General features: G+C 40.2%; 1 protein-coding gene across 1 annotated transcript in view; it reads right to left on the bottom strand.

Annotated features, from left to right (window-relative positions):
• The window catches only part of LOC133481667 (kelch domain-containing protein 8B-like), a 137,151-nt gene that overhangs the window by 108,982 nt on the left and 394 nt on the right, over window positions 1–27,775 (bottom strand). The gene's annotated exons all lie outside the window — the stretch shown is intronic.

Here is a 27,775-nt window from a genome sequence, read left to right as displayed (position 1 = left end):
CAGCCCTCTCTGATCCTCTTGTGCAGCCTTTTTCTGGCAACCACACTTTTAAATGAAAGAGATCTTTCTGAGTAGCAAAGTGCGCACACTTATGTACACAAAAAGAAGCTTAGAGATTTAGGAAAGAGGTCGAGCTATTTTGAGATGCTCATGAACTTTTCCGGGACTAAATTTAACAGCAGGAATGAAAGCTTCCGCCTGAATAGCTGCACAACAGGAAGCAAAAGAATGAAAGAAAAAAAAATTACTTCTTTACAGCTCGCAGCATGAAGCTTGTACTTGCAGCTCACTTGGACTTATTATCTCAATGTAGTTTTTTTTTTTTTTTTTTTTTTTTGCCCCAAAAAAATGTACAGTAACTAAATGTTCACCAGACAACAAGACAAAATGTGAAGTGTACATAAACAGGAACATAGTTGATGAGATATGATTTGAATGCATATGACAGAAGTGTCATACCTAACCCATCTAACCACTATTGACTTGTTAATGCACAAAGTCAGAATAAGAAACACTGAAGTGATTCCAAAGGGATACATTCCTATGTCAGTGGTACAATATTACTACTAGAAATTATCAAATGTATTTAAAGGAGACATAGTATGTATTTTTCCTAAAACAGTTCCTAGGTGTCTTAATATTGTGTCTGTGACCAGAGCTGGCCCTAGCCATTGTGGCACCCTCGGCAAGATTTTATTCTATTATTTTGTAATATTAATAATAAATAATACATTACACTTATACAGTATTTTTCTCGACACTCAAACACGCTGTACAATTTCACATATTATTCATTCACTCCACAGTAACACCTGGTGGTGGTAAGCTACTTGTGTAGCCACAGCATGCCCTGGGGCAGTCTGACGGATGTGTGGCTGCCATTCTGCGCCTACGGCCCGCCCCGACCAAAAAAAAAAGTCTATAAAATTGAACACCTCAAATTAAAGTTCCTGATTGCAAAAATTCAAAAATTCAATCTACTGTTCACGACACTTTGGCTTTCTAGGTCTGTGATACATGTTCCTAAAGATGGAGCAGCCTTAACAAGAAGTGCTCAGAAGAACAATAAACAGGGGAAATTATGGACTTCTGGAGGAATTCCAACTCCTTATCAAATTTAAGGAATGTTTTGTTGTTTTTCCATATCACTGTCACACAAGCGTAAAAAGAACGACTGAAGAGAAAAAGTATAGCTCCACGATGGCCAAGAAATAGTGAATAGAAATAGTGCACAGACATCCTCGAAGAGGCCAAGTCAGCGGCTGACTCGTGGCACAAGATCTCATCTCTAAATACGGAGGAAGTGTGGCACCCTCTTGAGACATGTTGTATAACAAAAGGTCAAATTTGTTTATATTTCACTTCCCACAACTCAAAGCTGTCAAGTCTCCACAAACTGAACAAATTATTTGGGATAGATCAGTTTTTCCATTAAGGTGATTACAATTTTTTTTAATCACGATCGCTATTTTCGACACAATAGGTCCGCCCCAAACTCGACGGTTGTGACTACAATATATCCTTACTCCTTTCAGCTTGATGAAGTCCGCATCAGGAGAGAAACTTTGATGCCATGATCGATAACTCAAATGTGAATTGCGTCAACTTCCGTATCCCTCTCCTCTGAGAGATTCACGAATTTTCACTCCTCGACTTCTTGTACAGCTTCAGCTTCATCGATCTCATTGCAACAAGAAGTCAATGTCAGACTTTCTCACCAAACCAGAGGACAAATGTCGCACTGAAATACTGTATGAACTATCGTGATGTATGGTAAAGGCCCATGCTGTATGCCTGAGAACAAATCCCTTTGAATTCAACTTGACAAGTGTGTAGTCTTCAAAGAGCAATCATAGACTAGAAAAGAGAGCAAAATTCTCTACAAATTAGACACCAACTGCCTCAGTCATCTTCTACCTGATATCCTTAAAAATCAATAGGGTTCTTTCTTTGACTCAGTAAAAGCAGAAAGACAAGCAGTTGAAAACGGCACCTTCTTCGGACATTAACTGACCAACAAATCAGAGCTTGGACTTTAGCTAATTTAATTTGATTGGATATCCTACAAAATCAGACTTGTACAAGAATTGCTATTCCTCAAACACAAAACCGGGGGGTGGGGGGTGGGGGAGTCAAACAGACACTGACTGAGCAAAAGCTCTCAAAAGATACAGTGGGCTTAAGGCTAAAATCATGCATGACAGTGATTGTAGCTGTGGACTATGTCCAAACTTAAAGGCATATTTCCACCCCAAATTTCTGACAGACTGAATTGTACAAGTGCTGAGGACTTTAACTTTAGAGATTCCATTGAATATATGCTTTTTATTCTGTAAAACAAAAACAAACATAGCTTCTCCGCAATCACATTACACAACACAGCATGTTAAAAGAAAAAGAGCAGCAAAATGGTGTTGGTGAGCCGCGTTCAAGTCTGGTTGCCATGCAAACATACAGTACGCATTCACCTCCACCCACATGGAGAAAAGGCCTCACTGATTTCTGCCTAAGAGCACTAATGAGATTCTTGTTTTTTTTAACTCGTGAAGCTGTGGTCTCCATATCATAGCGTAGCATCATCACAGAATTGACATGAAGCAATTTATTTGTATTTTATCAGGATTTTTCATCAATTACAGTACGTGGCCAGAGGTAGAAAATACTGTATCCCTTTGGATCACTTCCATTACATAATCCAGTATGTCTGAGCATGATCACACTGGTGAGCTTTGGGGGAGATTTGTGTCCTGTCTGAAGTATTAGGATATTGGCATGAGTTGGTCTGTCAAGGATTGCTGCATGCAGCTGCATACCGTGTCCTACTAATGGTGTCCACGTGATAGTGAAAAGTATTTTAGACCGAAGTAGTAACCTTGCTGACACAGTCTACATTTCTCCCGGGTAAACACGATGACAGGCCCAACTGGAAGAGGATGCCAGACATATGCCATTTGCTTTATGACTGAACCTTTTCCAACTGTCTGCCACAGGTTGACTGTGTCCATGGCAACCACTGAAATTTCTCCAGAGGGGGGAAAGATGCAGTAGATAATTTTAAAACCAAACATAAACCAATGCATCATTTGGAAAATACAAAAAAAAAAAAAAAAAAAAAACTTGCATCTTGATGTCAATTTCAAACTGCTCTGAAGTCTGAGCCTGTGAGAAGGAATTGGGTAAACTTGTTTACCTAATCATGTTACATATCTACTAGCAACAACCTGTTGTAATTGGCTACATGATCAAATTAGAAAGAAGCACGGCAGTTTGCTCCCTGGAGGCAGCACCACCTTGAGGCGATGCACTTGGGGAGAGGTAGGAGCAAATCATTCACTTCATGATGTTGATCATTCTTTTCCTGCTATAATTAACAGTCTGCTCCCTGATTACACAACCACTAGTTGTATTCACACAAATCATGAAGGTAATCGCATGAAGGTAAAGTGCAAGATGGCAAAGAGAAGAATATGTGGGCACAGGCGTATTTGTCCAGGCTGCTTAGTACAATATGGCTAACAAATGAAAGAAGGTTGACTTCAGCAGTTCCACTATATTTGAAACAAATTAGTATTTGCATAAAACTTTGAAAATCTTTAAAGTGTCATAATTTTGAAAGCGTAAGTCTGTCCGACGTCACATTCCTGTAAGCCCCTAGTTTGTCATTCAAACTGGCCGAGTAGGCATGACTGGCAGATGAGAATGTTGGCCTATAGGGCAGTTATCATTGAACTCTATGGATTCTACCAAGCAACAAGTGGTCACACAAACAATTAGGGTGACCAGAAACAATCCAAGCATTTCTGTAATTGCAATTGGTATTAACGTGTTACCACTCTCTGAAGTGTTCAAAAGCACCATAACATCAAAAAGTGACAACATGAAACCAGTGAGGAAGGTTTGATAGAAAATATGAAAAGCTCGATTTCTCGGTGCAACCAAAGTGGATAGACAGCTTTACATGCCATTCTATTGTGTGAAGACTGCATTTTCTGCTGTGTCAATGTTTATTGTCTAGCTGGAATATATCACTGTTTAAAAGGTGCTGCAGTTCCAGTCCAACCTGAATAAGCACCAGGCCTGTTTTTTTGGAAGAACGCAACATCTCCATTTTGGCCAATTAGCGTCATGGCATCACAACATGGCAGCAAATTTCTTTTCGCTTTTTAAACACATTCTACACTGATGAATACTTCTGACGGTTCTGAGGAGCAAGTCATATTTTCAATAAGCACTAGAGGTTGAGTAAGGATAACCATTCATGTGAGGGGGGGGGGAGAAAATTCTGAATTCAGGTGGCTGATGGATTTCCACTGTGGGGTGTGTGTTTATGCAGGTCAGTTTCTTTGAGTTGTATAATTTTGTCCAAATACCATGCCTTCGCTTGGAATTTAGCTTGTCATGATATTCTCCCACTCCATTGATGTTTTTAGTTAGTACAAGTAGGTTACGAGCCCGTAGAAGCATCGAAAATGTTAGCGTAAACTCATTTTGTCGCAGGCCACAAAGAATGCTTTTGTAATAGCTCAACGTTATTAATTATTAAATACGACAATTTGAACATTTGGTATAGATTTTAGCTCAGAATCATGGAAGTTGATGCAGATGATTTGCTTTCATGGTTCACATACTGTATTATGATGTGGCAGGCCGGATCTGGCCCCTGGGCCGTGAGTTTGACACCTGTGCTAATAGTTGTTTTTTTTATGAGTTAGCTTGGTAAATTCAATTCAAGTTGCTAATCATAACAAACCGGCCGCAAGTTGTTTTGTTTGAAAAGGAAAAATAAAACAAAAAAATTTTTTAGAAAAAACACAGTACGTAATTTTAAAATCCGCATTGTTTTAGGACTTGTCAATAATTGTTGAACATGATCTGACTGACACAATGGACCAATTAATTATTTAAAGAGGATCAAATTAATGTTTGTAAAATGTGCAGGTTTGGATGAATAAGAGTATTTTTTTCCAGCATAATTAAAATAGAACCACAGCAATTTGGAAAACAACTCTTCATATGGACTTGGCAACTTCAACTTTAATGGGAAGATTTTCTAACACACTTGGATGATTTGTTATAACGTTGCTCGCATGGCTACACAAAGACAGAATAGCAAACAAACAACTGAGCCAGAAAATTGTGGGGAGGATGCATTAAGCTACCAGAAATGAAAAGGGGAGATATGCAAAATGGTCACAGTCACAAGGTACACAACAACGACACAAAATGACATCCTCTCGCTTCGGCCACACTTGATGAAATTGTTTCCTGTTAGGGTAACATTTCCCATCTGCGCTACCAAGAGGCAACATCATGCCCCTGAGGTTGAGCGTCCAATCAGTTGCTCCACTACATCTGTCTCCACGGAGACAGCCCCGCTGACATCACTGACCAAAAGTCATACTCTGCTAATATTTTGAAACGCCACACTGCTTGTTTCAATTCAATATGTAGCATTTAATCTTCCTGATGGAATACTCTTCATCTATCTTGGCTGTGTATCAAATGATGTCTGATATCTGCTAGTAAATGACAGAGAGCTGAACTCAGTTCAAATTAAATCCAATTCCTCTCTTTCAGACAGAGTGACTACACTGAAAATGTCCAATCCAATAGAATAGACATGGAATAGTTTGTTCACAACTATTACCTTTTTTTGTTTTCCAACGTTTCCACAATGTGTAGCCATCATGTTTCACTTCTCGACCTGTGACCGACAGTGTGTGTATTGTGTAATCTGATCACCACTACTGTCATCTATCGCCATAAAGACTGCTAATCAATGTATCAAACTAAAGCAGGGGTGGCCAACCCGCGGCTCGCGAGCCTCATGCGGCTCTTTAACTAGTTTCATGCGGCTCTTCAGGAGCTGTAACATGACATGCGTCAAAAATTCTTGGCTGGCGCTGTCATTCACTCCCCTACAGCTAGATGGCACACTGACCATGTAAGCCTGTTTGAGTGACGTCAAACGAGCGACGAGAGAATCTTTGGTGTGACATCATTTGTGTTGTAAACAATTTCCGACAAGTTACCTCTTGAAATGGCAGGGAAAAAAAGCACATCCAAACGAAAATATGAAGAAGAACACAGGACGTTTTTGCCAGAGTGGGAGAGTTTATATTTTTTTGTTAAACGTAATGGCAAGCCGATCTGCCTTATATGTCACGCAGCATTAGCGCATTTCAAAGCTTCAAATCTTCAGCTCACTCCACCCTAACATCGAACAGGAATTTCCAAAAGGGACTGAACTTCGCAAGAACAAGTTGGTCGCTTTGAAAAGCAAGGCAGAAAAGCAGGTGCAGTTTTTCAAAAAAATTACAAAACACTCAGAGACCGTAACGCTTGCATCATATCAGCTGGCTTGGAAGCCAGACTGTTTGAAAGCCCCGCTCGTCACAGATGAGGCTGCGGCTGAGTTGGAGATGATCGACCTTTGTGAGGAGGATCAACTGAAAACTGTTTTAAGGGAAGGGACCGTTGAGTTCTGGAAAAGTGTGCCAATTGAAAAATACCCCAACATCAAACGAGCTGCGCTTAAGATACTGTCCATGTTTGGGTCAACGTACGTCTGCGAGTCTGTGTTTTCTACCCTGAAACATGTGAAATCAAAGCATCGATCTCTTCTGACTGACACTCATTTGAAAGAATTGCTTAGAGTGGCAACAACAGAATACAAGCCAGATTTGAAGAGGATTGTTCAAGATAAGGAATGCCAGAAGTCTCACTAAGCAGCATAGTAAGAGAAAGATGTTATTGAAAATTATTCTTTTATTGTTTGTGGACTTGCTTGAACTGAGAGTTTGTGTGTGTGAGACACAATGTTAACTGTTGAAAATTACTGATATTATCATGTTGGTGTGGTTATTTTCATTAGATCTGGCTGAGCAGAGGTCTGTGTATGCGTGCATACATGATTAAAAGATGATGTTCATGTGTACCCGTGTATGTGGCTCTTTGCAGTAACACAGGAAAAAAAGTGGCTCTTAGTCTCTGACTAGTTGGCCACCCCTGAACTAAAGGAATGACATCTTTCCGAGTCCCGAGACATTGTCATGTATTTTTGTCTTTTGTCTGAAATCATCTTGCAGCAGAACAAAAATATAGTTCTGTATATCCAAAAAAGGACATCTTAACAAGACATGATTTGGTGCTGAATTACCGTAATTTCTCGTGTATAATGCGCATTTTTTTCCCCAAAAAAATTGTCGAAAGTCAATAATGCGCATTATACAGGTATAGGGTAAAATTGGGGAAAAAAATTCACATTTTATAAATGTATGCCACCATCTACAGATTATGAAAAAGATGTACATTTTCATTCCAATATGCCACGGCCACCTAGAGGTTATGAGAAGGGTGTACACTTTCATTCTAATATGCTACTGCCACCTAGTGGTTATGAAAAACGTGTAGCCTACACTTTTATTCCAATATGACAGGGGTACGTATGACTGCATATATGTACAGTTGTGCTCATAAGTTTACATACCTTGGCAGAATTTGTGAAATATTGTTTGTTTGTTTTTCTAAATACGACTGATGACTGAACAACAACCATCATTAATTTCTTTATGGTTATGTTTTGTGAAATGATAATTCCTTTTTAAATGCTTGACAGTTTAACTTGAATCCCATTGAAATAAAATTAAATGTGTTTCACCTGGCCCTTTTCCTTTCTTTAAAGAATTGTCTATCTTACAAATCTTACAAATTCTGCCTAGGTAATCAAACATATGAGGACAACTGTATGTTTTCTAATTTACTAAATAAAAGTAGGGCTGTGAATTTCAAGTATTACATGTTCAAATAAAGTGCTTAACTTCAGAATAATTATTTGAAAAAACTAACAAAATACAGATAATACTTCATGTTTTGATCATATGGGTAGAAGCAAAATCATGCATTGTAAAAATGCATTATACATAGGTAGAAGGGTTTTCCAGAATTTTTAGGTCAACTTTGGGGGTACGTATTATACATGGGTGCGCATTATACACGAGAAATTACGGCCCCAAGTTACATTTGTCGGTTAACCTAACATGCATGTTTTTTTGTTTTTTTTTACGTGGTGAGAAAACAAATAAACTAATTATATATTAAAGTATTAGTCACTCACGGTTCAGCGCTGGATCAGGAGTGCGTTTACTTGTCTGTGCAAAGTGAGAAGGAGGCCACCGCTGTCAAGGCACCTTTGATATTAAGAATTCTTTTTGAATTATGAACCACACTAATTTTACAACTACTATGTTTCCATCCAGCCATCCATTCTCAATTTATTCTTTCAAAATCATGCAATGCTAATACTGTATTTATTTAAAGAAGACATCCATCCATGTATTTCCTAAACTGCATATCCTCATGAGAGTCACGTGTGAACCTATCCCAACTGGTATTTCACGATTTAAAACTTCCATGTGTCCATCACATGGTTTTGTCAAAATACAGCCATGATCAAGAATTTCAGCACATTTTATACCAATGCCGAGTAGGTCTTTCATTATTATGATGGAGCTAGGGTGTTGCAACAAGGCAAGCAGCCACTACTAGGCAAGAGTGAGAAGTAAAAAAGTGAGTGCCTTTAAGGTCACCAAAAGCATCAATTGTATTTTTGTGGAGGCAGCACTCCATCACCAAGATACACTCAAAAACTCTTCAAGTATGCAGTTTTCATCTGCGAGCAAGATTTGCAGGTAACCTCACTTTACTCTCCTGACCAAAACCACAACCTGTGTCCCACCGCTATTTATGGAAATAGAGCCCTAAATGTTTCCAATTTGATGCTGTATTTTTTGGAATGTACAATTAATTTAAAATATAAGAGTGATGAAGAAATACAGGAAAATGTTTTCCCTTGCCTGGACACGGGTCATTGGGACCCCCTCTGGAGCCAGGTCTGGAGGTGGGGATCGAAGGCGAATGCCTGGTGGCCGGGTCTGCACCCATACAAGGGTAACGTGGGTCCCCCTTCCCATGGGCTCACCACCGGTGGCAGGGGCCATACGAGTTGGGTGCAGTGTGAGCTGGGCGGTGGCCGAAGGCAGGGACTTTGGCGATCCGATCCCCAGCTACAGAAGCTGGCTCTAGGGACGTGGAATGTCACCTCTCTGGCAGGGGTGGAGCCCAAGCTGGTGTGTGAGGTCGAGAAGTTTCGACTCGATATAGTCGGGCTCGTCTCCACAGATGGGTTGGGCTCTGGTACCAGTCCTCTTGAGAGGGGTTGGACTTTCCTCCACTCTGGAGTTGCCCACAGTGAGAGGCGCCGAGCAGGTGTGGTTAAACTTATTACCCCCCGGCTTGGTGCCTTTACATTGGGGTTCACCCCGGTGGACGAGAGGGTAGCCTCCCTCCGCCTTCGGGTGGGCCGATGGGTCTTGACTGTTGTTTGTGCCTATGTACCAAACAGCAGTTCAGAGTACCCACCCTTTTTAGAGTCCTTGGAGGGGGCGCTAGAGAGCGCTCCCGCTGGGGACTCCATTGTTCTTCTGGAGACTTCAATGCTCACGTGGGCAATGACCGTGATACCTGGAAGGGCGTGATTGGGAGGAACAGCCCCCCCGATCAGAACCCAAGTGGTGTTCTGTTATTGGACTTCTGTGCTCATCACGGATTGTCCATAACCAAAACCATGTTCAAACATAAGAGTGTTGGACTCCGCCAAGGTTGCCCTTTGTCACCAATTCTGTTCATTTCTTTTATGGATAGAAATTCTAGGCGCAGCCAAGGCGTAGAGCGGGTCTGGTTTGGTGGCCTCAGTATTGCATCTCTTCTTTTTGCAGATGATGTGGTTCTGTTGGCTTCATCAAGCCGTGATCGCCAACTCTCACTGAAGCGGTTCGCATAATAAGCACCCCCAAATCTGAGACCATGGTCCTCAGTCAGAAAAGGGTGGAGCACCCTCTCCGCGTCGCGGATGAGATCCTGCCCCAAGTGGAGTAGTTCAAGTATCTTGGGGTCTTGTTCACGAGTGATGGAAGAATGGAACGGGAGATCGACAGGCGGATCGGTGCAGCGTCTGCAGTGATGCGGACATTGTATCGGTCCATTGTGGTAAAGAAGGAGCTAAGACAAAAGGCGAAACTCTCTGTAGGTCGTAACCGAAAGAACAAGATCCCGGATACAAGCAGCCGAAATGAGTTTCCTCCGCAGGGTGTCCGGGCTCTCTCTTTGAGATAAGGTGAGAAGCTCGGTCATCCGGGAGGGGCTCAGAGTGGAGCCGCTGCTCCTCCCCAATGAGAGGAGGCAGATGATATGCCTCAAGAGCTGTCAAATTCCTTCTTTTTAACTATGTGGCTGCTGTGTGCAGCAGACTGAGCTGTGTGAGTTTTAAAATAATAAATACAATTAAATTAGGCATAGGATGGGGCCAGAGAGGGATGATTTTTCAAAAGATGTTTTTAATAATATTCAACTGTCATACAGGTGGTTTTAACAATATATATAAAAAAAAAGTGTAAACTGAAAACTCTTTAAACTTGAATGAGCCATTTTTATTTACCACTACTGTTGGTTCGTTCTTTGAGGAGTGCTCCATGTTAACAGCAGCAGCAGCAGTTTATATTTATGTGGTAGGCATAATCTATCTAATGAATAGATATTCTACATAAGGTCAAAGCTTGAATTGGATCCTCAAACAGTGCTGGATTTATTACTCGGGTCTAAAGCGAATGTGCGTGGGCAGATGTCATTTCACACACAAAGCATGCATGAGCCTCTGTCTGTGTGCAGAAGCAAGCATTAACACAGATGCACTGTGCTACACAAGACAGCAGTGTTCTGACTCCCATCTGTTGATTCGGTAATACCACATATGAGTCAAAGATTTAAGGCGCAACACAGCCAGGGTCACAGGTCACAAACACATGACCTACTTAGCCAGTGGGCACACTTTTTCTTTCATTAATACTGAGAGATAGGGGAGAGAGGGAACTGACAGTTCTCGCAGAAGCAGACATGACAAATAATGACAATGTGAAATAAAATATTAATTTGCTTAACAACAAGAGAAAACAAAGTAGGTCACATTGCAACATTAAAGCTTTGGAGCGGTGAAAAAAGATTGGTTTTAACATGAATTGTGAAAAATGTTTCTACGACTGAATGAGTGGATCAGGATTTATGGCTTGAAGAGTCATAAATGACTGAGAAAAGACTGTGTTGCTAACCATAAAACTCATAAAAGAGCAGAATGAGTGAGAAATAAAAGTGGTTACCTTATTCAGTTACATGACAGTCAAAATATTCAATATTATATTCAAATATTCAATCCTGTATATCTCAGTACGATGCAGTACATGGTATACGCCACTGCAAACTACAACCACAACAATACTTCTCTTATGTCAATCCAAACTGAAAATTGTTATTGCTTTGCAATTGTAATTGTTATTGCTTTGTAAAGGAAGAATATCTGATATGATTTAATGTGTGCAAGTTGTCATTTAATTGTGGCCCATCGGTGTGTTTATAATGCAAAAAATAGACACAGTGAACAGTATATTGCCTTTAAACTCTGACCCACCAGATTAAGAATCTAACATTATCCATCAATCAAATTGTATTTATATAGCATTTATCATACATACAAATGCAACACAAAGTGCTTCACAGAAATAAAAACACAAAACAGCAGGAAATATAAAAACCCACCCCTCCCATTCCCACATATAATTGCAAACACACCTACTGTATACGAACAAACATTACCGCACACACAGAAAAACACAGCACCTATTGACTAATGGTATAGAGACATGGCAAGGCACTGAGGATCCTGCGCGAGGAAAGACAACCTGTGAGTGTGAATGGTTGTCTGTGTCTATATGTGCCCTGCGACTGACTGGCGACCAGTTCAGGGTGTAGTCCGCCTTTCGCCCGAAGTCAGCTGGGATAGGCTCCAGCGTCCCGCGACCCTAACCAGGATAAGCGGTGTTGAAAATGGATGGATGGATGGATGTCAAGTATTGTTATCAAGTAGATGTCATGAATGAACAAATGTGGAAAATAAGCGGGAAAATGAATTTGTACATTCAGTCATAGATTTTAATAGAGGCAGAATTCATGAGTCACTTGTTAATTATAGTTCAGAATACGCTTATTTTATTGTTACTGGTAGTATTTTCATTCCTTAATTTGCTTACCTACAGCACACCAGACAAGACATGGGAAAACAAAACACTATTTCATGCACATGCTGTAACTACTTCGTGCACACAATCTACTACTTTGTGCACACAAAATAGTGGGATAGCATGATCCAGTTTTATTTTAAGCTGGCGATGAGCTACAAACACATCCAAAAACGTTTGGCACTGTAAGGAGTCATTATTACCAAGAGATGTAAATCGACTATTAAGAGGTAGTTTGCTTTACCGGCGGAGGTACGACTTGGACACCCGGATGGAACAGTCTAAAATGCTTAATGTAAATGTAAAACAGCTGAACATCGCCTATTGTCAGAAAACTGCGACCAATTGTCACCAATATTTTGGATGTCATGGATGTTAAGCATTTTCCAGATCACAGTTACCGGTGGATGTATGTGAAATGTAAACACCATAATATTTCAATCTGAAAAGAAGACCAGAGTCAATGGCTAAAAAGGAAGCTGATGGACTGTGACTATTTATCATGACTACGCACATTCATAATCACACACCATTATGAATGTCCATGTTTGAGAGTTGCGCTCTTGCACATGAGTGAGGGGTGTGGCTTTTGTCAGAGATTGAGGTTGGGATTAATGAAGTAAGGCTACACTCAAATCTTGCTAGAAGTTTTAACACTGCAAACGCCCCTTTTAATCCATGTAGTCTTAATCCAAGTTTAGATTCACCTCTTTTGTGAGTGCAAATACTTGGTCATTCTTATTCCTGCCCTCACTCAGACGCTATCTGTCACAGTGCATCTCACTATGTTGCCTTATCCAGCCCGACTCTGCAGCATGAGCCGCAAAAGGCCGTGTACATTCTCCCCACATGGCTCAGCAGCTTCTTAGCAGCGTTCATCCTTAAATAGATGGGAGCCAATGCCAAATTAAAAAGAGAAAACAACACCAGGGAGGATAGATGATGAAAGAGAGAACAAACAGAAGGTCGAGGGGAGTTGTTAAAAAAATTAAAGGGAGTGCCAAAATATATTAGGCTGGCAGAGTTGACTGTCTACATGGCAGCCAATGCAATATAATTTTTTTAAAATGACAGGAGGCGATAATGAAGATGTTTGCTTGGAATTATAGACTCTTTAGAGATTTTTAAAGCGGACATATTATGGAAAATGGACTTTTTAAATTGCTTTACAAAGAGGTGGGTCTCTGGAGAAACTGTCTGCCCATCAAGTGTTGAACAAGTAAAAACATATTTTGCTACCTGCTTATTTATGAAAACACGACTGGAAGAAAATACTTCTGTAAGTGAACTGTTCTGATTTTAACCTTTGCATAAATAACACCACTGTTCCCACAACAAGTTTCTCCACCCATGACTTGGCAGCTAAGATTTTTCCTTTTCAAGTGGTGGTGTAACGACAGCACATGGAAGCATGTACTGTTGAAGCATTTGTTATATGAATGGTAACAGGTGTGTATAGTTTAACAGTACCTGTTGGCATCTTGTGGAACTTCCATTAACTGTTCTGCCTCTCAATATATATTACTGGCATAGAAAGATAGACAAAGATACATAATTTGTAATGAACTATTATTATTTTTGGGCTCAATGAAGTAAAATTACATCATTTCTGCAGCACACTAATGTGTCATGAGACGTTGGTTGGGAATTACTGTGCTCCACTTCTTTTTTCCTTTCGGCTTGTCCATTTAGGGGTCGCCACAGCGCGTCATCCTTTGCCATGTAAGCTTATCTCCTGCATCCTCCTCTCGAACACCAACTGCCCTCATGTCTTCCCTCACGACATCCATCAACCTTCTCTTTGGTCTTCCTCTAGCTCTGTTGCCTCGCAGCTCCATCCTCAACATCCTTCTACCAATATACTCACTATTTCTCCTCTGGACGTGTCCAAACCATCGAAGTCTGCTCTCTCTAACTTTGTCTCCAAAACATCAAAACTTGGCTGACCCTCTGATGAGCTCATTTCTAATTTTATCCAACCTGGTCACTCCGAGAGCGAACCTCAACATCTTCATTTCCGCCACCTCCAGCTCTGCTTCCTGTTGTCTCTTCAGTGCCACTGTCTCTAATCCGTACATCATGGCTGACCTCACCACTGTTTTATAAACTTTGCCCTTCATCCTCGCAGAGACTCTTCTGTCACATAACACACCTGACACCTTCCTCCACCCGTTCAAACCATCCTGACCACACTCACCATTGCTCTAGATGGTGGACCCCAAGTATTTAAAGTCCTCCAACCTTGCTATCTCTCTGTAGCCTCACTCGTCCCCCACCACCCCTCTCATTCATGCACATATATTCTGTCTTACTTTGGCTAATTTTCATTCCTCTGCTTTCCAGTGCATGCCTCCATCTTTCTAACTCTTCATCCACCTGCTCCCTGCTTTCACTGCAGATCACAATGTCATCTGCAAACATCATGGTCCATGGGGATTCCAGTCTAATCTCATCTGTCAGCCTATCCATCACCACTGCAAACAGGAAGGGGCTCAGGGCTGATCCCTGATGCAGTCCCACCTCCACCTTACATTCGTCTGTCACACCTACAGCACACCTCACCACTGTTCTGCTGCCCTCGTACATGTCCTGTATTATTATAACATACTTCTCTGCCACTCCAGACTTCCGCATGCAGTACCACAGTTCCTCTCTGGGTACTCTGTCATAGGCTTTCTCTAGATCTACAAAGACAATGTAGCTCCTTCTGACCTTCTCTGTACCTTTCCATCAACATCCTCAAGGCAAATAACGCATCTGTGGTACTCTTTCTTGGCATGAAACCATAGCGTTGCTCGCAAATACTCACTTCTGTCCTGAGTCGAGCCTCCACTACTCTTTCCCATAACTTCATTGTGTGGTTCATCAACTTTATTCCTCTATAGATGCCACTGCTCTGCACATCACCCTTGTTCTTAAAAATGGCCACCAGCACACTTTTCCTCCATTCCTCAGGCATCTTCTCACACGCTAGAATTCTATTGAAGAAGCTGGTCAAAAACTCCACAGCCACCTCTCCTAGATGCTTCCATACCTCCACAGGAATGTCATCAGGACCAACTGCCTTTCCATTTTTCAATCCTCTTTAATCCCTTTCTAACTTCCCCCTTACTAATCATTGCCACTTCCTGGTCCACCACATTTTCCTCTTCTACTCTCCCTTCTCTTTCATTTTCCTCATTCATCAACTCCTCGAAGTATTCTTATCATCTATCTAGCACACTACTGGCACCAGTCGACTTATTTCCATCTCTATCCTTAATCACCCTAACCTGCTGCACATCCTTCCCATCTCTATCCTTCTGTCTGGCCAACCTGTAAAGATCATTTTCTCCTTCTTTAGTGTCCAACCTGGCATACATGTCATCATATGCCTCTTGTTTGGCCTTTGCCACCTCTACCTTAGCCCTACGTCGCATCTCAACGTATTCCTTTCGGTCCTCTCAGTGTGCCACTTCTTCTTAGCTAACCTTTTTCCTTGTATGATTTCCTGTACTGTGAGGTTCCACCACCAAGTCTCCTTCTCTTCTTTCCTGCCAGAAGATACGCCAAGTACTCTCCTGCCTGCCTCTCTGATCACCTTGGCTGAAGTGGTCCAGTCTTCTGGAAGCTCCTCCTGTCCACCGAGAGCCTGTTTCACCTCTTCCTGAAAATCTGCACAACACTCGTCCTGTCTCAGCTTCCACCACATGGTTCTCTGCTCTGCCTTTGTCTTCCTAATCTTCCTCCCCACCACCAGAGTCATCTTACACACCACCATCCTATGCTGTCTAGCCACACTCTCCCCTACCACTATCTTACAGTCGGTAACCTCCTTCAGATTACATCGTCTGCACAAGATGTAATCCACCTGCATGCTTCTACCTCCGCTCTTGTAGGTCACCCTATGTTCCTGCATCTTCTGGAAAATAGTGTTCACTACAGCCATTTGCATTCTTTTTGCAAAGTCTACCACTATCTGTCCCTCCAAGTTCCTTTCCTGGATGCTGTACTTACTTACCCATTACTTCTTCACATCACCCCTATTTCCTTCACCAACATGTCCATTACAATCTGCACCAATCATGACTCTCTCTCTGTCTGGGATGCTCAGAACTACTTCATCTAGCTCCTTCCAGAATTTCTCTTTCATCTCTAGGTCACATCCTACCTGTGGGGCATAGCCACTAATCACATTATACATAACACCCTCAAGTTCAAGTTTCAGCCTCATCACTCGATCTGATACTCTTTTCACCTCCAAGACATTCTTAGCCAACTCTTCTTTTAAAATAAACCCTACTCCATTTCTCTTCCCATCTACACCATGGTAAAATAATTTAAACCCTGCCCCTAAACTTCTAGCCTTACTGCCTTTCCACCTGGTCTCCTGAACACACAATATATCAACCTTTCTCCTAATCATCATGTCAATCAACTCCCAAGATTTTTCTGTCATAGTCCCAACATTCAAAGTCCCCACATTCAGTTCTAGGCTCTGTGCTTTCCTCTTCTCTTTCTGCCGAAGAACCCCCTTTCCACCTCTTCTTCTTCTTCGACTTCAACACGCAGTATCTGAATTTCCAACGGCGCCCTGCAGGTTGACAGCGCCGGTGGCGGACGTTAACCTGGGCCACGACTGATCCGGTATGGAATTCTTTCGATGAACGCTCATATTTGTTTGGCAAAGTTTTAAGCCGGATGCCCTTCCTGACGCAACCCTCTACATTTTTCCGGGCTTGGGACCGGCCTACAGTTTGCACTGGCTTGTGCCCCCCATAGGGCTGCATTTTACTGTGCTCCACTAACTCGTGTAATTCGGCAGCTTGGTGATGGAGTGCCTCCCCAAGTGAAAGCACAATTGAATCTTTATGAGCGCTTGCTTTTTTCTTCATACTCTGTGCTAGAAGTAACCATCGCTTCGTTGCAACGCTCTTGCTTTGCCCTAGTGAGGCGAGAAGTGGCTCATTTCCCTGAAACAAAACCACCCCCTCAAGACAGAGTAATTTCAACCAGTGTTACGTGAGTTGTGTATTTTTGACCTAAGAATGTCAGAGACCTGTTATTAGGACACCTTGAAACTGCTTTAAATTTTGAAAAAACTAACTACACAGTTTTTTTTTTTACCAGGCTTACTTATTTTGAAGTAGGTGACAGAAAAAGGAGAAGTATCTGGATTTTTTTTTTTTCCTCTGACGAAGTTGTGGATGACAGGGAAATTATCAGAGCATCAAGCTAAGGCTTCATTAATTATGAAACTACTGTACATCTATTTTACTTAACCGTACCTTTTTTATTTCTTTATATATTCAATGTGCATAAAATTACTACTTACTCTTATTATAATCTTTTAATTTTATTAGTTTATCATTGTAATGTAGTATTCTAAAAATCTGTTTTTGAAATGTTGATGGTGATGCATCGTTGGTGGTTGTCTTCCAAAATAGTACTGCAACCATGATTATAAGCATGATTCATTTTATTTAGTATAATCAACAAACTGGGATGAGAACATTTGCTTAAAAGTGGCAGCTACATGAGGACGTTTGTGTGTGTTGTGATGGTTCTCTTCATACTTGTTCAGCAGGGTCAAAGGCTAAGATTGAATTATTTATGATGGTGTTAATCAGTGCCACCACCCAATTTGACAAAGATCTGCGTGGCCTTTTGCAGCACAGCCTCAGCATGTGATGGTTGCCAGACAACCAACAGCAGGGCGTCTTAGTCGACTGGCTGGTCATCAGACCCTACTCCCCCCCCCCATTTGCAATCTTAGTGTGTGTTTGTGTAGTTACATGATGTAAAATTGATGCACTTTACTCATATTTTGTACCAATGTGTTTTGTACAGTATTGATGACAGACTAATGATTGAAGTTAATGAAGTTGTCCCATAATCTTTCTAGTACTGTGTTTGGAATAATTGTGTTGTGTTTCCATCTGACTTCCTGTTCGTGCCATCTATTCCTGTCCTGTGATACAGCCGAGCTATTCTTACCCAATTTAATACGGCATATACAGCATAGTAAATTTACCAAGTTAATCCAAATGGAAATTAATAAGATTTAACGGGGAAAAAAATTAGCATTTAAGTTGGAAATAGATAGATAGATAGATAGATAGATAGATAGATAGATAGATAGATAGATAGATAGATAGATAGATAGATAGATAGATAGATAGATAGATAGATAGATAGATAGATAGATGCAGACTATTGACTCATTGCATAGAGATTGGAGGCTGCACGCCAACACAATAAGCAGAAAATCAACTATACTCTTCACTGATTGTCTGCATAACAGCAGCTTTGAGACTTCAGTTTATACATAGAAAGTCATCCTTTTCATGCTCATTTTGGCGGATTTTAGTAACTTTCGGACTGTCATGTTGCCCTGAACTCAAAGTGCGCACAGTATTTTGTGGCAGCGGCACTCACACGAAGCCATTAAAGGGCACTTGGTTGCCATGAACTGACGTATCGCTCCGCCTCTGGCAAAGTGGAGATAAAGCCCACAAATCCAAGTGGCATGTGTCACACAGCCAAGCTCTCACACGCAGAGACACAAACGTGGAAGCGATTGTTCGAAAATAATCAAAGAGCCAGCCGGATTGTTGGCTCTGTACTCCAAACTGTTAATATCCCCACCTAAATTGATTCACAGCACTCAAGTGTATGCTAATGTCTGATGATGCATTGCTGCAAAAGGTGAGATTATCCTAAAACACAGTGTTTGTCATTCCAGTAGAATTCCAGCTCTACATTACTTTGAGAACTCTATTTTATGTCAGCAATGACTCCTTTACTACACGCAGAATTATTCATCAACACGCTTTATTTCCTGCTTAATATCTCCATCAACAGTCTCAAGGGTCAGGGGACATTTCATTGGAGAAACACAAGAACAGAATGATTTAGTTAGCAAATTAAAAGTAGCATGCACAGACCTGAGAGTGTTGTTTAAATGCAGATGTGTCCCCTGGGAAATTTGAAAAGGGACAGACCTTTCACTTGAAAATTAAATGCTGCTGTTTTATGGAAGAGGAAAATTTTGGACAATGCTTTGCCGATACTGACTTTTGATGAATACATAACATCAGCCTGAATAAAATACAAGTGACAGAAATATACTTACATGACAAACAATTCATGCCATTGAATGTAGGGGATAGTGCTACCAAAAATAATTTGTGTTACAGTGCTGTGAAAAAGTATTTGCCCCCTTCACGATACCTGATTATTTGTGCATATTTATCACACTTGTATCAGATCAGCAAACCAATTTTATTATCTCATTTTGACAACCCAAGTAAACATAAAATTTACTTTTATATGATGATTTTATTTATTTAGGGGGGAAAGTCCAAAACTGTTTCACCGTATCAGAAAAATTAATTGTCCCCTGAACCTAATAACTGGTTGTGCCACGCTTGGCAGCAATAACTTAACTGAAATGAAGAGTTAGTGATAACTGGTGATGAGTCTTTCTCATTGCTATGGAGGAATTTTGACCCACTCTTCTCCGCAGAATTGTATGTGAATGATTGTTTGTTTTTATTTGCCCTGCAATTCGCTGGAGACCAATTCAGGGATAGACTCCAGCTCACCTGCATAATCTAATAAGGACAAGTGCTATAGAAAATGGATGCATGGATGGAAATTACTGCTCTTACGTTTGATAAAACTGAGAAGATAACAGACTATAATCCTAACTACAACCCAATTCCAATGAAGTTGGGACGTTGTGTTAAACATAAATAAAAAGAGAATACAATGATTTGCAAATCATGTTCAGCCTATATTTAATTGAATACACAACAAAGACAAAATATTTAATGTTCAAATTGAAAGCAAATAATCCTTAACTTAGAATTTTATGGCTGCTTTCCATAAAAGCTGGGACAGGTGGCAAAAAAGACTGAGAAAGTTGAGGAATGCTCATCAAACACCTGTTTGGAACATCCCACAGGTGAACAGGCAAATTAGGAACAGGTGGGTGCCATGATTGGCTGTAAAAGGCGCTTCCTTGAATTGCTCAATCATTCACAAGCAAAGACGGGGCGAGGTTTGCCTCTTTGTGAACAAGTGCGTGAGAAAATAGTCGAACAGTTTAAGGACAATGTTCCTCAATGTACAATTGCAAGGAATTTAGGGATTTCATCATCTGCGATCCATATCATCAAAAGGTTCAGAGAATCTGGAGAACTCACTGCATGTAAGCGGCAAGGTCGAAAACCAACATTGAATGACCGTGACCTTCGATCCCTCAGGCGGCACTGCATCAAAAACCGACTTTAATGTGGAAAGGATATCACCACATGGGCTCAGAAACAATTCAGAAAACCAATGTCAGTAAATACAATTCAGCGCTACATCTGTAAGTGCAACTTGAAATTCTACTACGCAAAGCAAATGCCATTTATCAACAACACCCAGAAACGCCGCCGGCTTCTCTGGGCCCGAGCTCATCTAAGACGGACTGATGCGAAGTGGAAAAGTGTTCCGTGGTCCGAGGAGTTCACATTTGTGAACAAGTGCGTGAGAAAATAGTCGAACAGTTTAAGGACAATGTTCCTCAATCTACAATGCATTATGAAGCATAAAATACGACAACGGAGACCCCAGACTGTTGAACACCTGAAGCTGTACATCAAGAAAAAATGGGAAAGAATTCCACCTACAAAGCTTCAATAATTAATGTCCTCAGTTCCCAAACGTTTATTGAATGTTGTTAAAAGAAAAGGTGATGTAACACAGTGGTAAACATGACCCTGTCCCAGCTTTTTTGGAAAGTGTTGCAACCATAAAAATTCAAAGTTAATGATTATTTGCTAAAAACAATAAAGTTGATCAACATTAAGTTGATGAACATTAAATATCTTGTCTTTGTAGTGTATTCAATTCAATATAGGTTGAACATGATTTGCAAATCATTGTATTCTGTTTTTATTTATGTTTAACACAACATCCTAACTTCATTGGAATTGGGGTTGTAAATTACCTCCTCTGTATATGCCCTCCTTGTTGCAAAGCTCTCTCTTGTTCAGACATCTCACGCTAGTGTAAAAGTCAGCGTTGGCAGCTTGGAATGTCTAAACTGTCCACTGCAAGCATCCCACTTAATCCTCTGATGGGAAAATTGGCTCCATTCCACACTCATCCACCCAGGTTGATGTGTGCAATGCCCGCTTGTGTGTTTGTGTGTTTGTTTCTCTGTGTGTGTGTGGGGGTGTGTGTGTATTTCAATAAGATGTATATATGTAATATAAGTGCCGAAAAAAATCTTAACATACAGTATATACACATCACCTGCATTTTGTAATTAAAATGGTGCATTATTCACTCATAAGCAAACAAATTACAAAATACATTTTACATAATCGTTCAATGTTAAGAAAAGGAACCGTACAAAATCATGTGTAACACTTTCCTAACTTTCTCATTTTTATGCTCATCTCACTTTCCCTGCCATCACAATAGTGGCATCACAAAAAAAAGCAAGACAGACAAAAAAGGGTACTTATGGAATTGACAAAGGTTCAACTTCTGCATTCTTGTGCTGTACAGCTTAAGTGTCTTTGGGTTCCCAGAAAGTCGATGAATAAATCTAAGTTATTATTGTTATCCATCAACTTTTATACACCACTTATCCTCACTGGGGCTGCAGGTGAGCTGGAGCCTACCACAGCTGACTTTGGTTGAGATTGTTGAGCGAACTGTAGCGAGCTTATACACAAACAAGCAATCACACATCACATTCACACATAAGGACAATCTAGGGCTCATCTCATTTCAATATTTGCAACTTCCTAGGTCCCAGCTCCTCGCTACTCCGTTTACATGCTAGCTACTCCCACCAGATCCCACCAGATGATGTCAACTGCGTAGTTAAATCAAGGCTCGATCTGTTAATTATGAGTACAATAGCATACTCGAGTACTAAAATATTCATTAGGGGCAGCCCTACATTCAACTCCCCTGCAATATTGTCATATTTTTATTGTTTAATAAAACCCTTGTTTCGGTTCCTTGTGTGATTAACCTGCAAAAAAATGCTCCTAAAAATTAGAAAGTTGCTCCTCAAATGAAGAAATGATTATCAAAACTGCTCCTCCAAGAAAAAAAAATATTTTGAGCCTTGTAAATTATTACTATCGCCACAAATGTCCACTTTATGTTTTATATTTCAAATGGAAACATATGAAAGTTATTTTCTTTATGTGCCCAAGTGCATTTGACAAAATGACAGCCTAATTACTAGTTGGTTAGTCGTAGTTACCATGAGCCAGTGTTATCAAGTCATTTTGGTATCAAATACTGCCCCAAATACAACAGACACTCAGCAAAATATCCATCCATTTTCTGTACCGCTTATCCTCGCTAGGATCGCAGGCGTGCTGGAGCGTATCCCAGCTATCTTTGGGCGAGAGGCGGCTTACACCCTGAATTGATCGCCAGCCAATCACAGGGCACATATAAACAAACAACCTCAACATCGAGGAGCCCTGAGACTTTCGCGGAGGATACATCAGACGTCCCTTGATTTGAAGCTAGCCCGTGGAAACTCCTCGATGCTCGATCCTCACTCCCCGATGTGCGTTTAAAACAACTGAGAATCACCTTAATATGGCAGAGAACGATTTTTGTGCGCATGGATGCATGTTCATGACAATAAAGGTGATTCTTCTTCTTATTCTTACTCTTCTTGAGAATAACTTCCGGGCTGCCTTCAATGTTTTGAGGAGCGAGGAGTTAGGAACGTTGCAATTAAGAGACTTCAGATGAGCCCATCGAGCTGGGGTGTCAAAATCAATTTTGTCATGGACCCCATTATAGTTACGGTTTCCCTCAGAGCGCCGTCATGACTTTAAACCACAAATGTTTAATCACCTCATCATATTATTACATAGACAAAACAAATAGATGGATAATGAGTTTTGAAATCAGAAGTCAAGGATAATAGTTAGTTCAACTATTGCTGAAGTTACTGTAAAAAGGCATTTGGTAACAAAAAAATGGTTGCAATATCTCAAGTGTTATTATTTATTACATTTGACAATTTGAAATTTTGGTACAGATTTGTACAAGAATCATGGAAGTTGACCCATACGATTTGCTTTTGCGGGCCACATAAAATGATGTGGTGGGCCGGATCTGGCCCCCGGGCCTTGAGTTTGACACCCATTCCCTAGAGTCTTCTGTAAAGCTGACATGCATGTTTTCCCGAATGTTTGAGGAAGGCGGAGTACCCTTAAAACCCCCCACATAGGCACAAGGAGAACATCCAAACTCCACACAGGATTCAAACTCCCAACCTCAGAATTGTGAGGCCGATGGGCTAAACACTCTTTCACTATGCCGCCTACTACCATATAATTATGGTTTTTGAAATTACACTGTAGTTCAGCATTGTTATGACCAAGGCGTCCACCAGACACAAATCATGACACATTAAATTAACAGTGGACACCACAAAACCTGTGATCCACGAACTAATAACTCAAAAGATAACTCCCCAGGTCACAGGTGTCAGACTCGGATCCGGGCCTGCACATCATTTTATGTGGCCCGTGAAAGCTTGCGACAATGTTCCCTCGAATTCTGTTCCAAACGCACTGACTGGACTCCCTAAAAAGAGCATTAAACACCTGCAGCTCATTCAGAATGCTGCGGCTCGGGGTTCTGACCAGAACAAAGAGGTCAGAGCATATTACTCCAATTGTAAAGTATTTACACTGGCTTCCAGTCAGCTTTAGAATAGATTTTAAAGTTCTGCTACTGGTCGATAAATCACTAAACGGTTTAAGTCCTTAATACATGAATGAAATGCTAATGGAATATAAACCCAATAGGGCTCTGAGATTTACAGACTCAGGTCAAATAGTGGAGCACAGAGTCCAAACCAAAAACATGGTGAAAAAGCATTTAGCGATTATGCTGCACACAAATGGAATAAGTTGCCAACAGAAGTGACGTCAGCCCCAAGTGTGCATGTTTTTAAGTCCAGGTTAAAAACTCTTCTTTTTCCCCCATGCCTTTTAGAGCATTTCCAAATGATATTTCTTGCACTCTATGCTGTTTTAATTGTATTTTAATTTTATTTGTTTATTTTTCTCTTTGTTTTAAATGTTTATATGCTGTTTTTTTCTTTGTTTTTAAATGTTTTTAATCATGTAAAGCACATTGAGTTACCTTGTGTATGAAATGCCCTATATAAATAAATTTGCTTTGCTTTTGGCAGAACATCAAACTTCATCACACCTGTGTGCATATTATTACAACATGAAAAATAAAGTAGTGCTGTATAAACACATATTCCAGCGACACTATGTACTCTCCGGGCTTTTTTCTTGTTTTGCTTCAAGATGTAAGCTCTTGCAGTTTGATTTTAAATGTCAGTAAATGTGTTTCTGTTTCCATAAAACATGCAGTTTGTTCTGCATTTTCTTCCGTACTGTATGTGAACCGAACTTTGAGCTTCAACCCAAGGCACGTACTGAGCCATGATTTTTGGCCTACCGTTACACCCCTATCGATTATACATTATAACCGGCCCCCTTAGGGCAACCATAAGTATGATGCGCCTGCGATGAAAACAAACTTGACACCCCTGACCTAAGTCACGCATGACTCAATATTGTCATCCATCATTCGCACAAGCCAATGTCCTTCTGAGTGCCCACCTTCATGGTGACTCCTCCTGATTGAAGGTGGCAGAATGAGAGCGCCACACAACCCTGCCTGGAACTTGACAAGACAGGCGCAGACGCCCCACGTCAGCTGTGATCCTCATTATGCAGATTAACACATGTTGGAATTGAGAAAATAGGCCGCAGGGGTGAATACTTTACGTTCCTCTCCGGGTATGAGACTGAACCTCTCTTTCAACTGTTGATCTAGAGGTGGTAAAGAGCAGCAGATGGAGCCCTGAGTCTTAACAAACAAACAAAAAACTAAACAGTTGCAATTTTTTTGCCCGACAACCTTTCCATGAATCCTGGAATCTGCTCCATTATGCAGTAACACACGAAACACCCCACAAGACACTAAATCATTTCAATACAACTACACTACAATTCATTATTTGTTTAAAAAGACTAAAACTTTTGAATATGTAACCATGGAGACTGAGAGATACGGGTATCATAGGGAGCTGAAGCCTATCCCAGCTGACTTCATGTGAAAGGTGCACTACACCTTGGACTGGTCGCCAGTCACTCAAAGGGCACATACAGACAGACAATGATTCCCACTCACATTCACACAGCCATTGAGTGGGAATTGATTCTGGCAAGTAAACCACCATCAGTGACTGAGCTGAATGCAAAGCCTCAGAGTAATGCACAGGCTTGGATACAAATTCTATAGAGCCCTGAAATGCCCATTAAAAAACACAAACAAACATTTGAACCATTTAAATGCACAGTGGATTTACAAAAACTCCAAGTACAAAGACAAAGACTCATAATAATGTTGAAATGGTGGAACGACAAGATAGGCAAAAGTCCATTACATCAATCGATTTGGATTGGGACAGTTTTGAAGTGGTGGAGCCCTACTGACAATGTAGCCGATGACCTTCATTTCTTTCGGTTAATAATGGCAAAGATATGAGCAACAGCCCACAGGTAACCCACAACTGTAAAAATAAACACATTGTTAAAACGACCACATAAATCAAAACTGAGTATTATTATCTGTTTAGGCAAACTTTTGATCCTGGATTTCATTCTGTAATATTGTGGTTAATTATGACGAAAGATAATGATGAACACAATTTTAGCTGTATACTGTCAAAGGAATTAAATTTAGGCAATAATGTGACATTTAGATGAGGTTCTCAGTTATTCATTAAATTGCATTACAGCAGCCTTATATTTTTTGCTCTTTACCTGTCAATGACCAAATGTAGGTGGTGAACTAAGCAAGGCACCATTGTGGGTTTTGGGTACATAGACTAACAATTACCTTTTGGCCCATTATCGACAATACATCTGTTTAATGAGGAAAGTGGAAATAAAAGGGCCTTTGTTGTAAAGACCGAGCAAATTAGGGTGAAGCAATCGATGTCATGCACAGACAAAACAACTAAAAAGGATGCATGAAGGACAAAGTAACAGAGACTCTTTTTGTTTACACCATAAATAAAGTACCCTTTTAGAGCGCTTCTCAGGGAGTCAAAACGACACCACTAGCCAACACCAATGACAAGACTTCATCATTTACGCACGGGGGAAAAAAACTAATGTAATTGGTCAGTGATTAATTCATGTTGTTGGTGAACCTTGTGTACAATTTGACATCAACTTACAGGCATGCAGAACATCATCTCTTTTGACCATATCAAAAAGCTGTGATATATGGTATGACATTGTGATTATACTGAGAGCAAATCCAACCAAGAGATGTATATCTAAAAAAATAATAATAATCATCTTGCCTTTATTAAGATAATGATGCTCATCTTCTATTGGCACTATCAGAGAGGTATTCAGGTTTGCTATTGTATTGCTACAGTTTTAATTCAGACTATTTTTATTATTATTTTTTTTTTAAGTGTTTGATTAACATCAGTTCTCATTATTGGTCTAAAATATCAATTTGTTTTCATTTCTTAACCCTTCAAACGCCAGTTTGTTAACACAATGTGCAGGTTGGAAAAGAATATCAAAAATGAAATGTTTATGTATTCTCTGCAACCTTTTTTTTTTTTCTTACAATGATTATAGTAGTCTTTCTTACAGCCAGCAGAGAGAGCTTCCACTTCTTAAATTGAAATATAATTCTTCTCCATAATCAGCAGAGTTTATTTCTTAAACTCAAAATTACATCATTAATTTGCTCCTTAGGTGTGTGTGAGCTGTTAAACGCCTCTTTGGGAAATTATGAATATTGCTTGAAATTGCTCCCTTGTCCATTGTGTAATTTGGTAGGGAAAAAAAAAAATCAAGTGTTGAGTCTATAATGAAACCCTTTTTACCCGAAGAGCACGATGCAATCCAGTAAATAACAGGAAATCAAAAAAAAAAAAAAAAAAAAAAAACTGCTTTTATGGGTTACAGTCAACCAAAAGTGCCCACGATAGAGCCAAAAAGGTACAATTTGGTGTAAATTGTACATAATGATATTTAAAAAGCTCGTTGCAAATTACAAAATCTGACAAAAATCCACACCCTTGGGAAGTTTCATTATCATTATATTTGTATTAACACAGCTAAAATGGTTAAGATCAAACACTCGTCCAGCAGAGCCCAGACGGTTAAATAGCATGAAGGACAAAATATTAGAAACCCACTCACTCTCAATATGAATAATATATATATAATATATATATATATATATATATATATATATGTATATGCTTTTGGGTACACCAGTGACATTGTGGTCTTCCTAATGACGTGACTAGTGAGTGAGTGAGTGTACATTTAATCCGGTTTTAAAGTAGAGTAAATTGATTATTCTGTCTTTCAGACTGCATCGACTTAAAAAAAAAAAACAATTAAACAAAACACATCCCTGTCTCGATTGGAACTCGAAGTTGTCAAGCATCCGCAACGCCCGCCAATAGCGCACATGTTCCCGACCCATGCGCGAGCTACAGTACTGTCCTCATCAGAACATTGTTCCTATTTAGTAAGCAAAGACAGGCTCCAAGACGTATAAAGTTG

This window comes from Phyllopteryx taeniolatus, chromosome 1 (genome assembly GCF_024500385.1).
Source record: "Phyllopteryx taeniolatus isolate TA_2022b chromosome 1, UOR_Ptae_1.2, whole genome shotgun sequence".
Lineage (NCBI taxonomy): Eukaryota > Metazoa > Chordata > Actinopteri > Syngnathiformes > Syngnathidae > Phyllopteryx > Phyllopteryx taeniolatus.
Note: the sequence above shows the minus strand (reverse complement) of the source record. Positions and strands in the feature narration are given on the sequence as shown.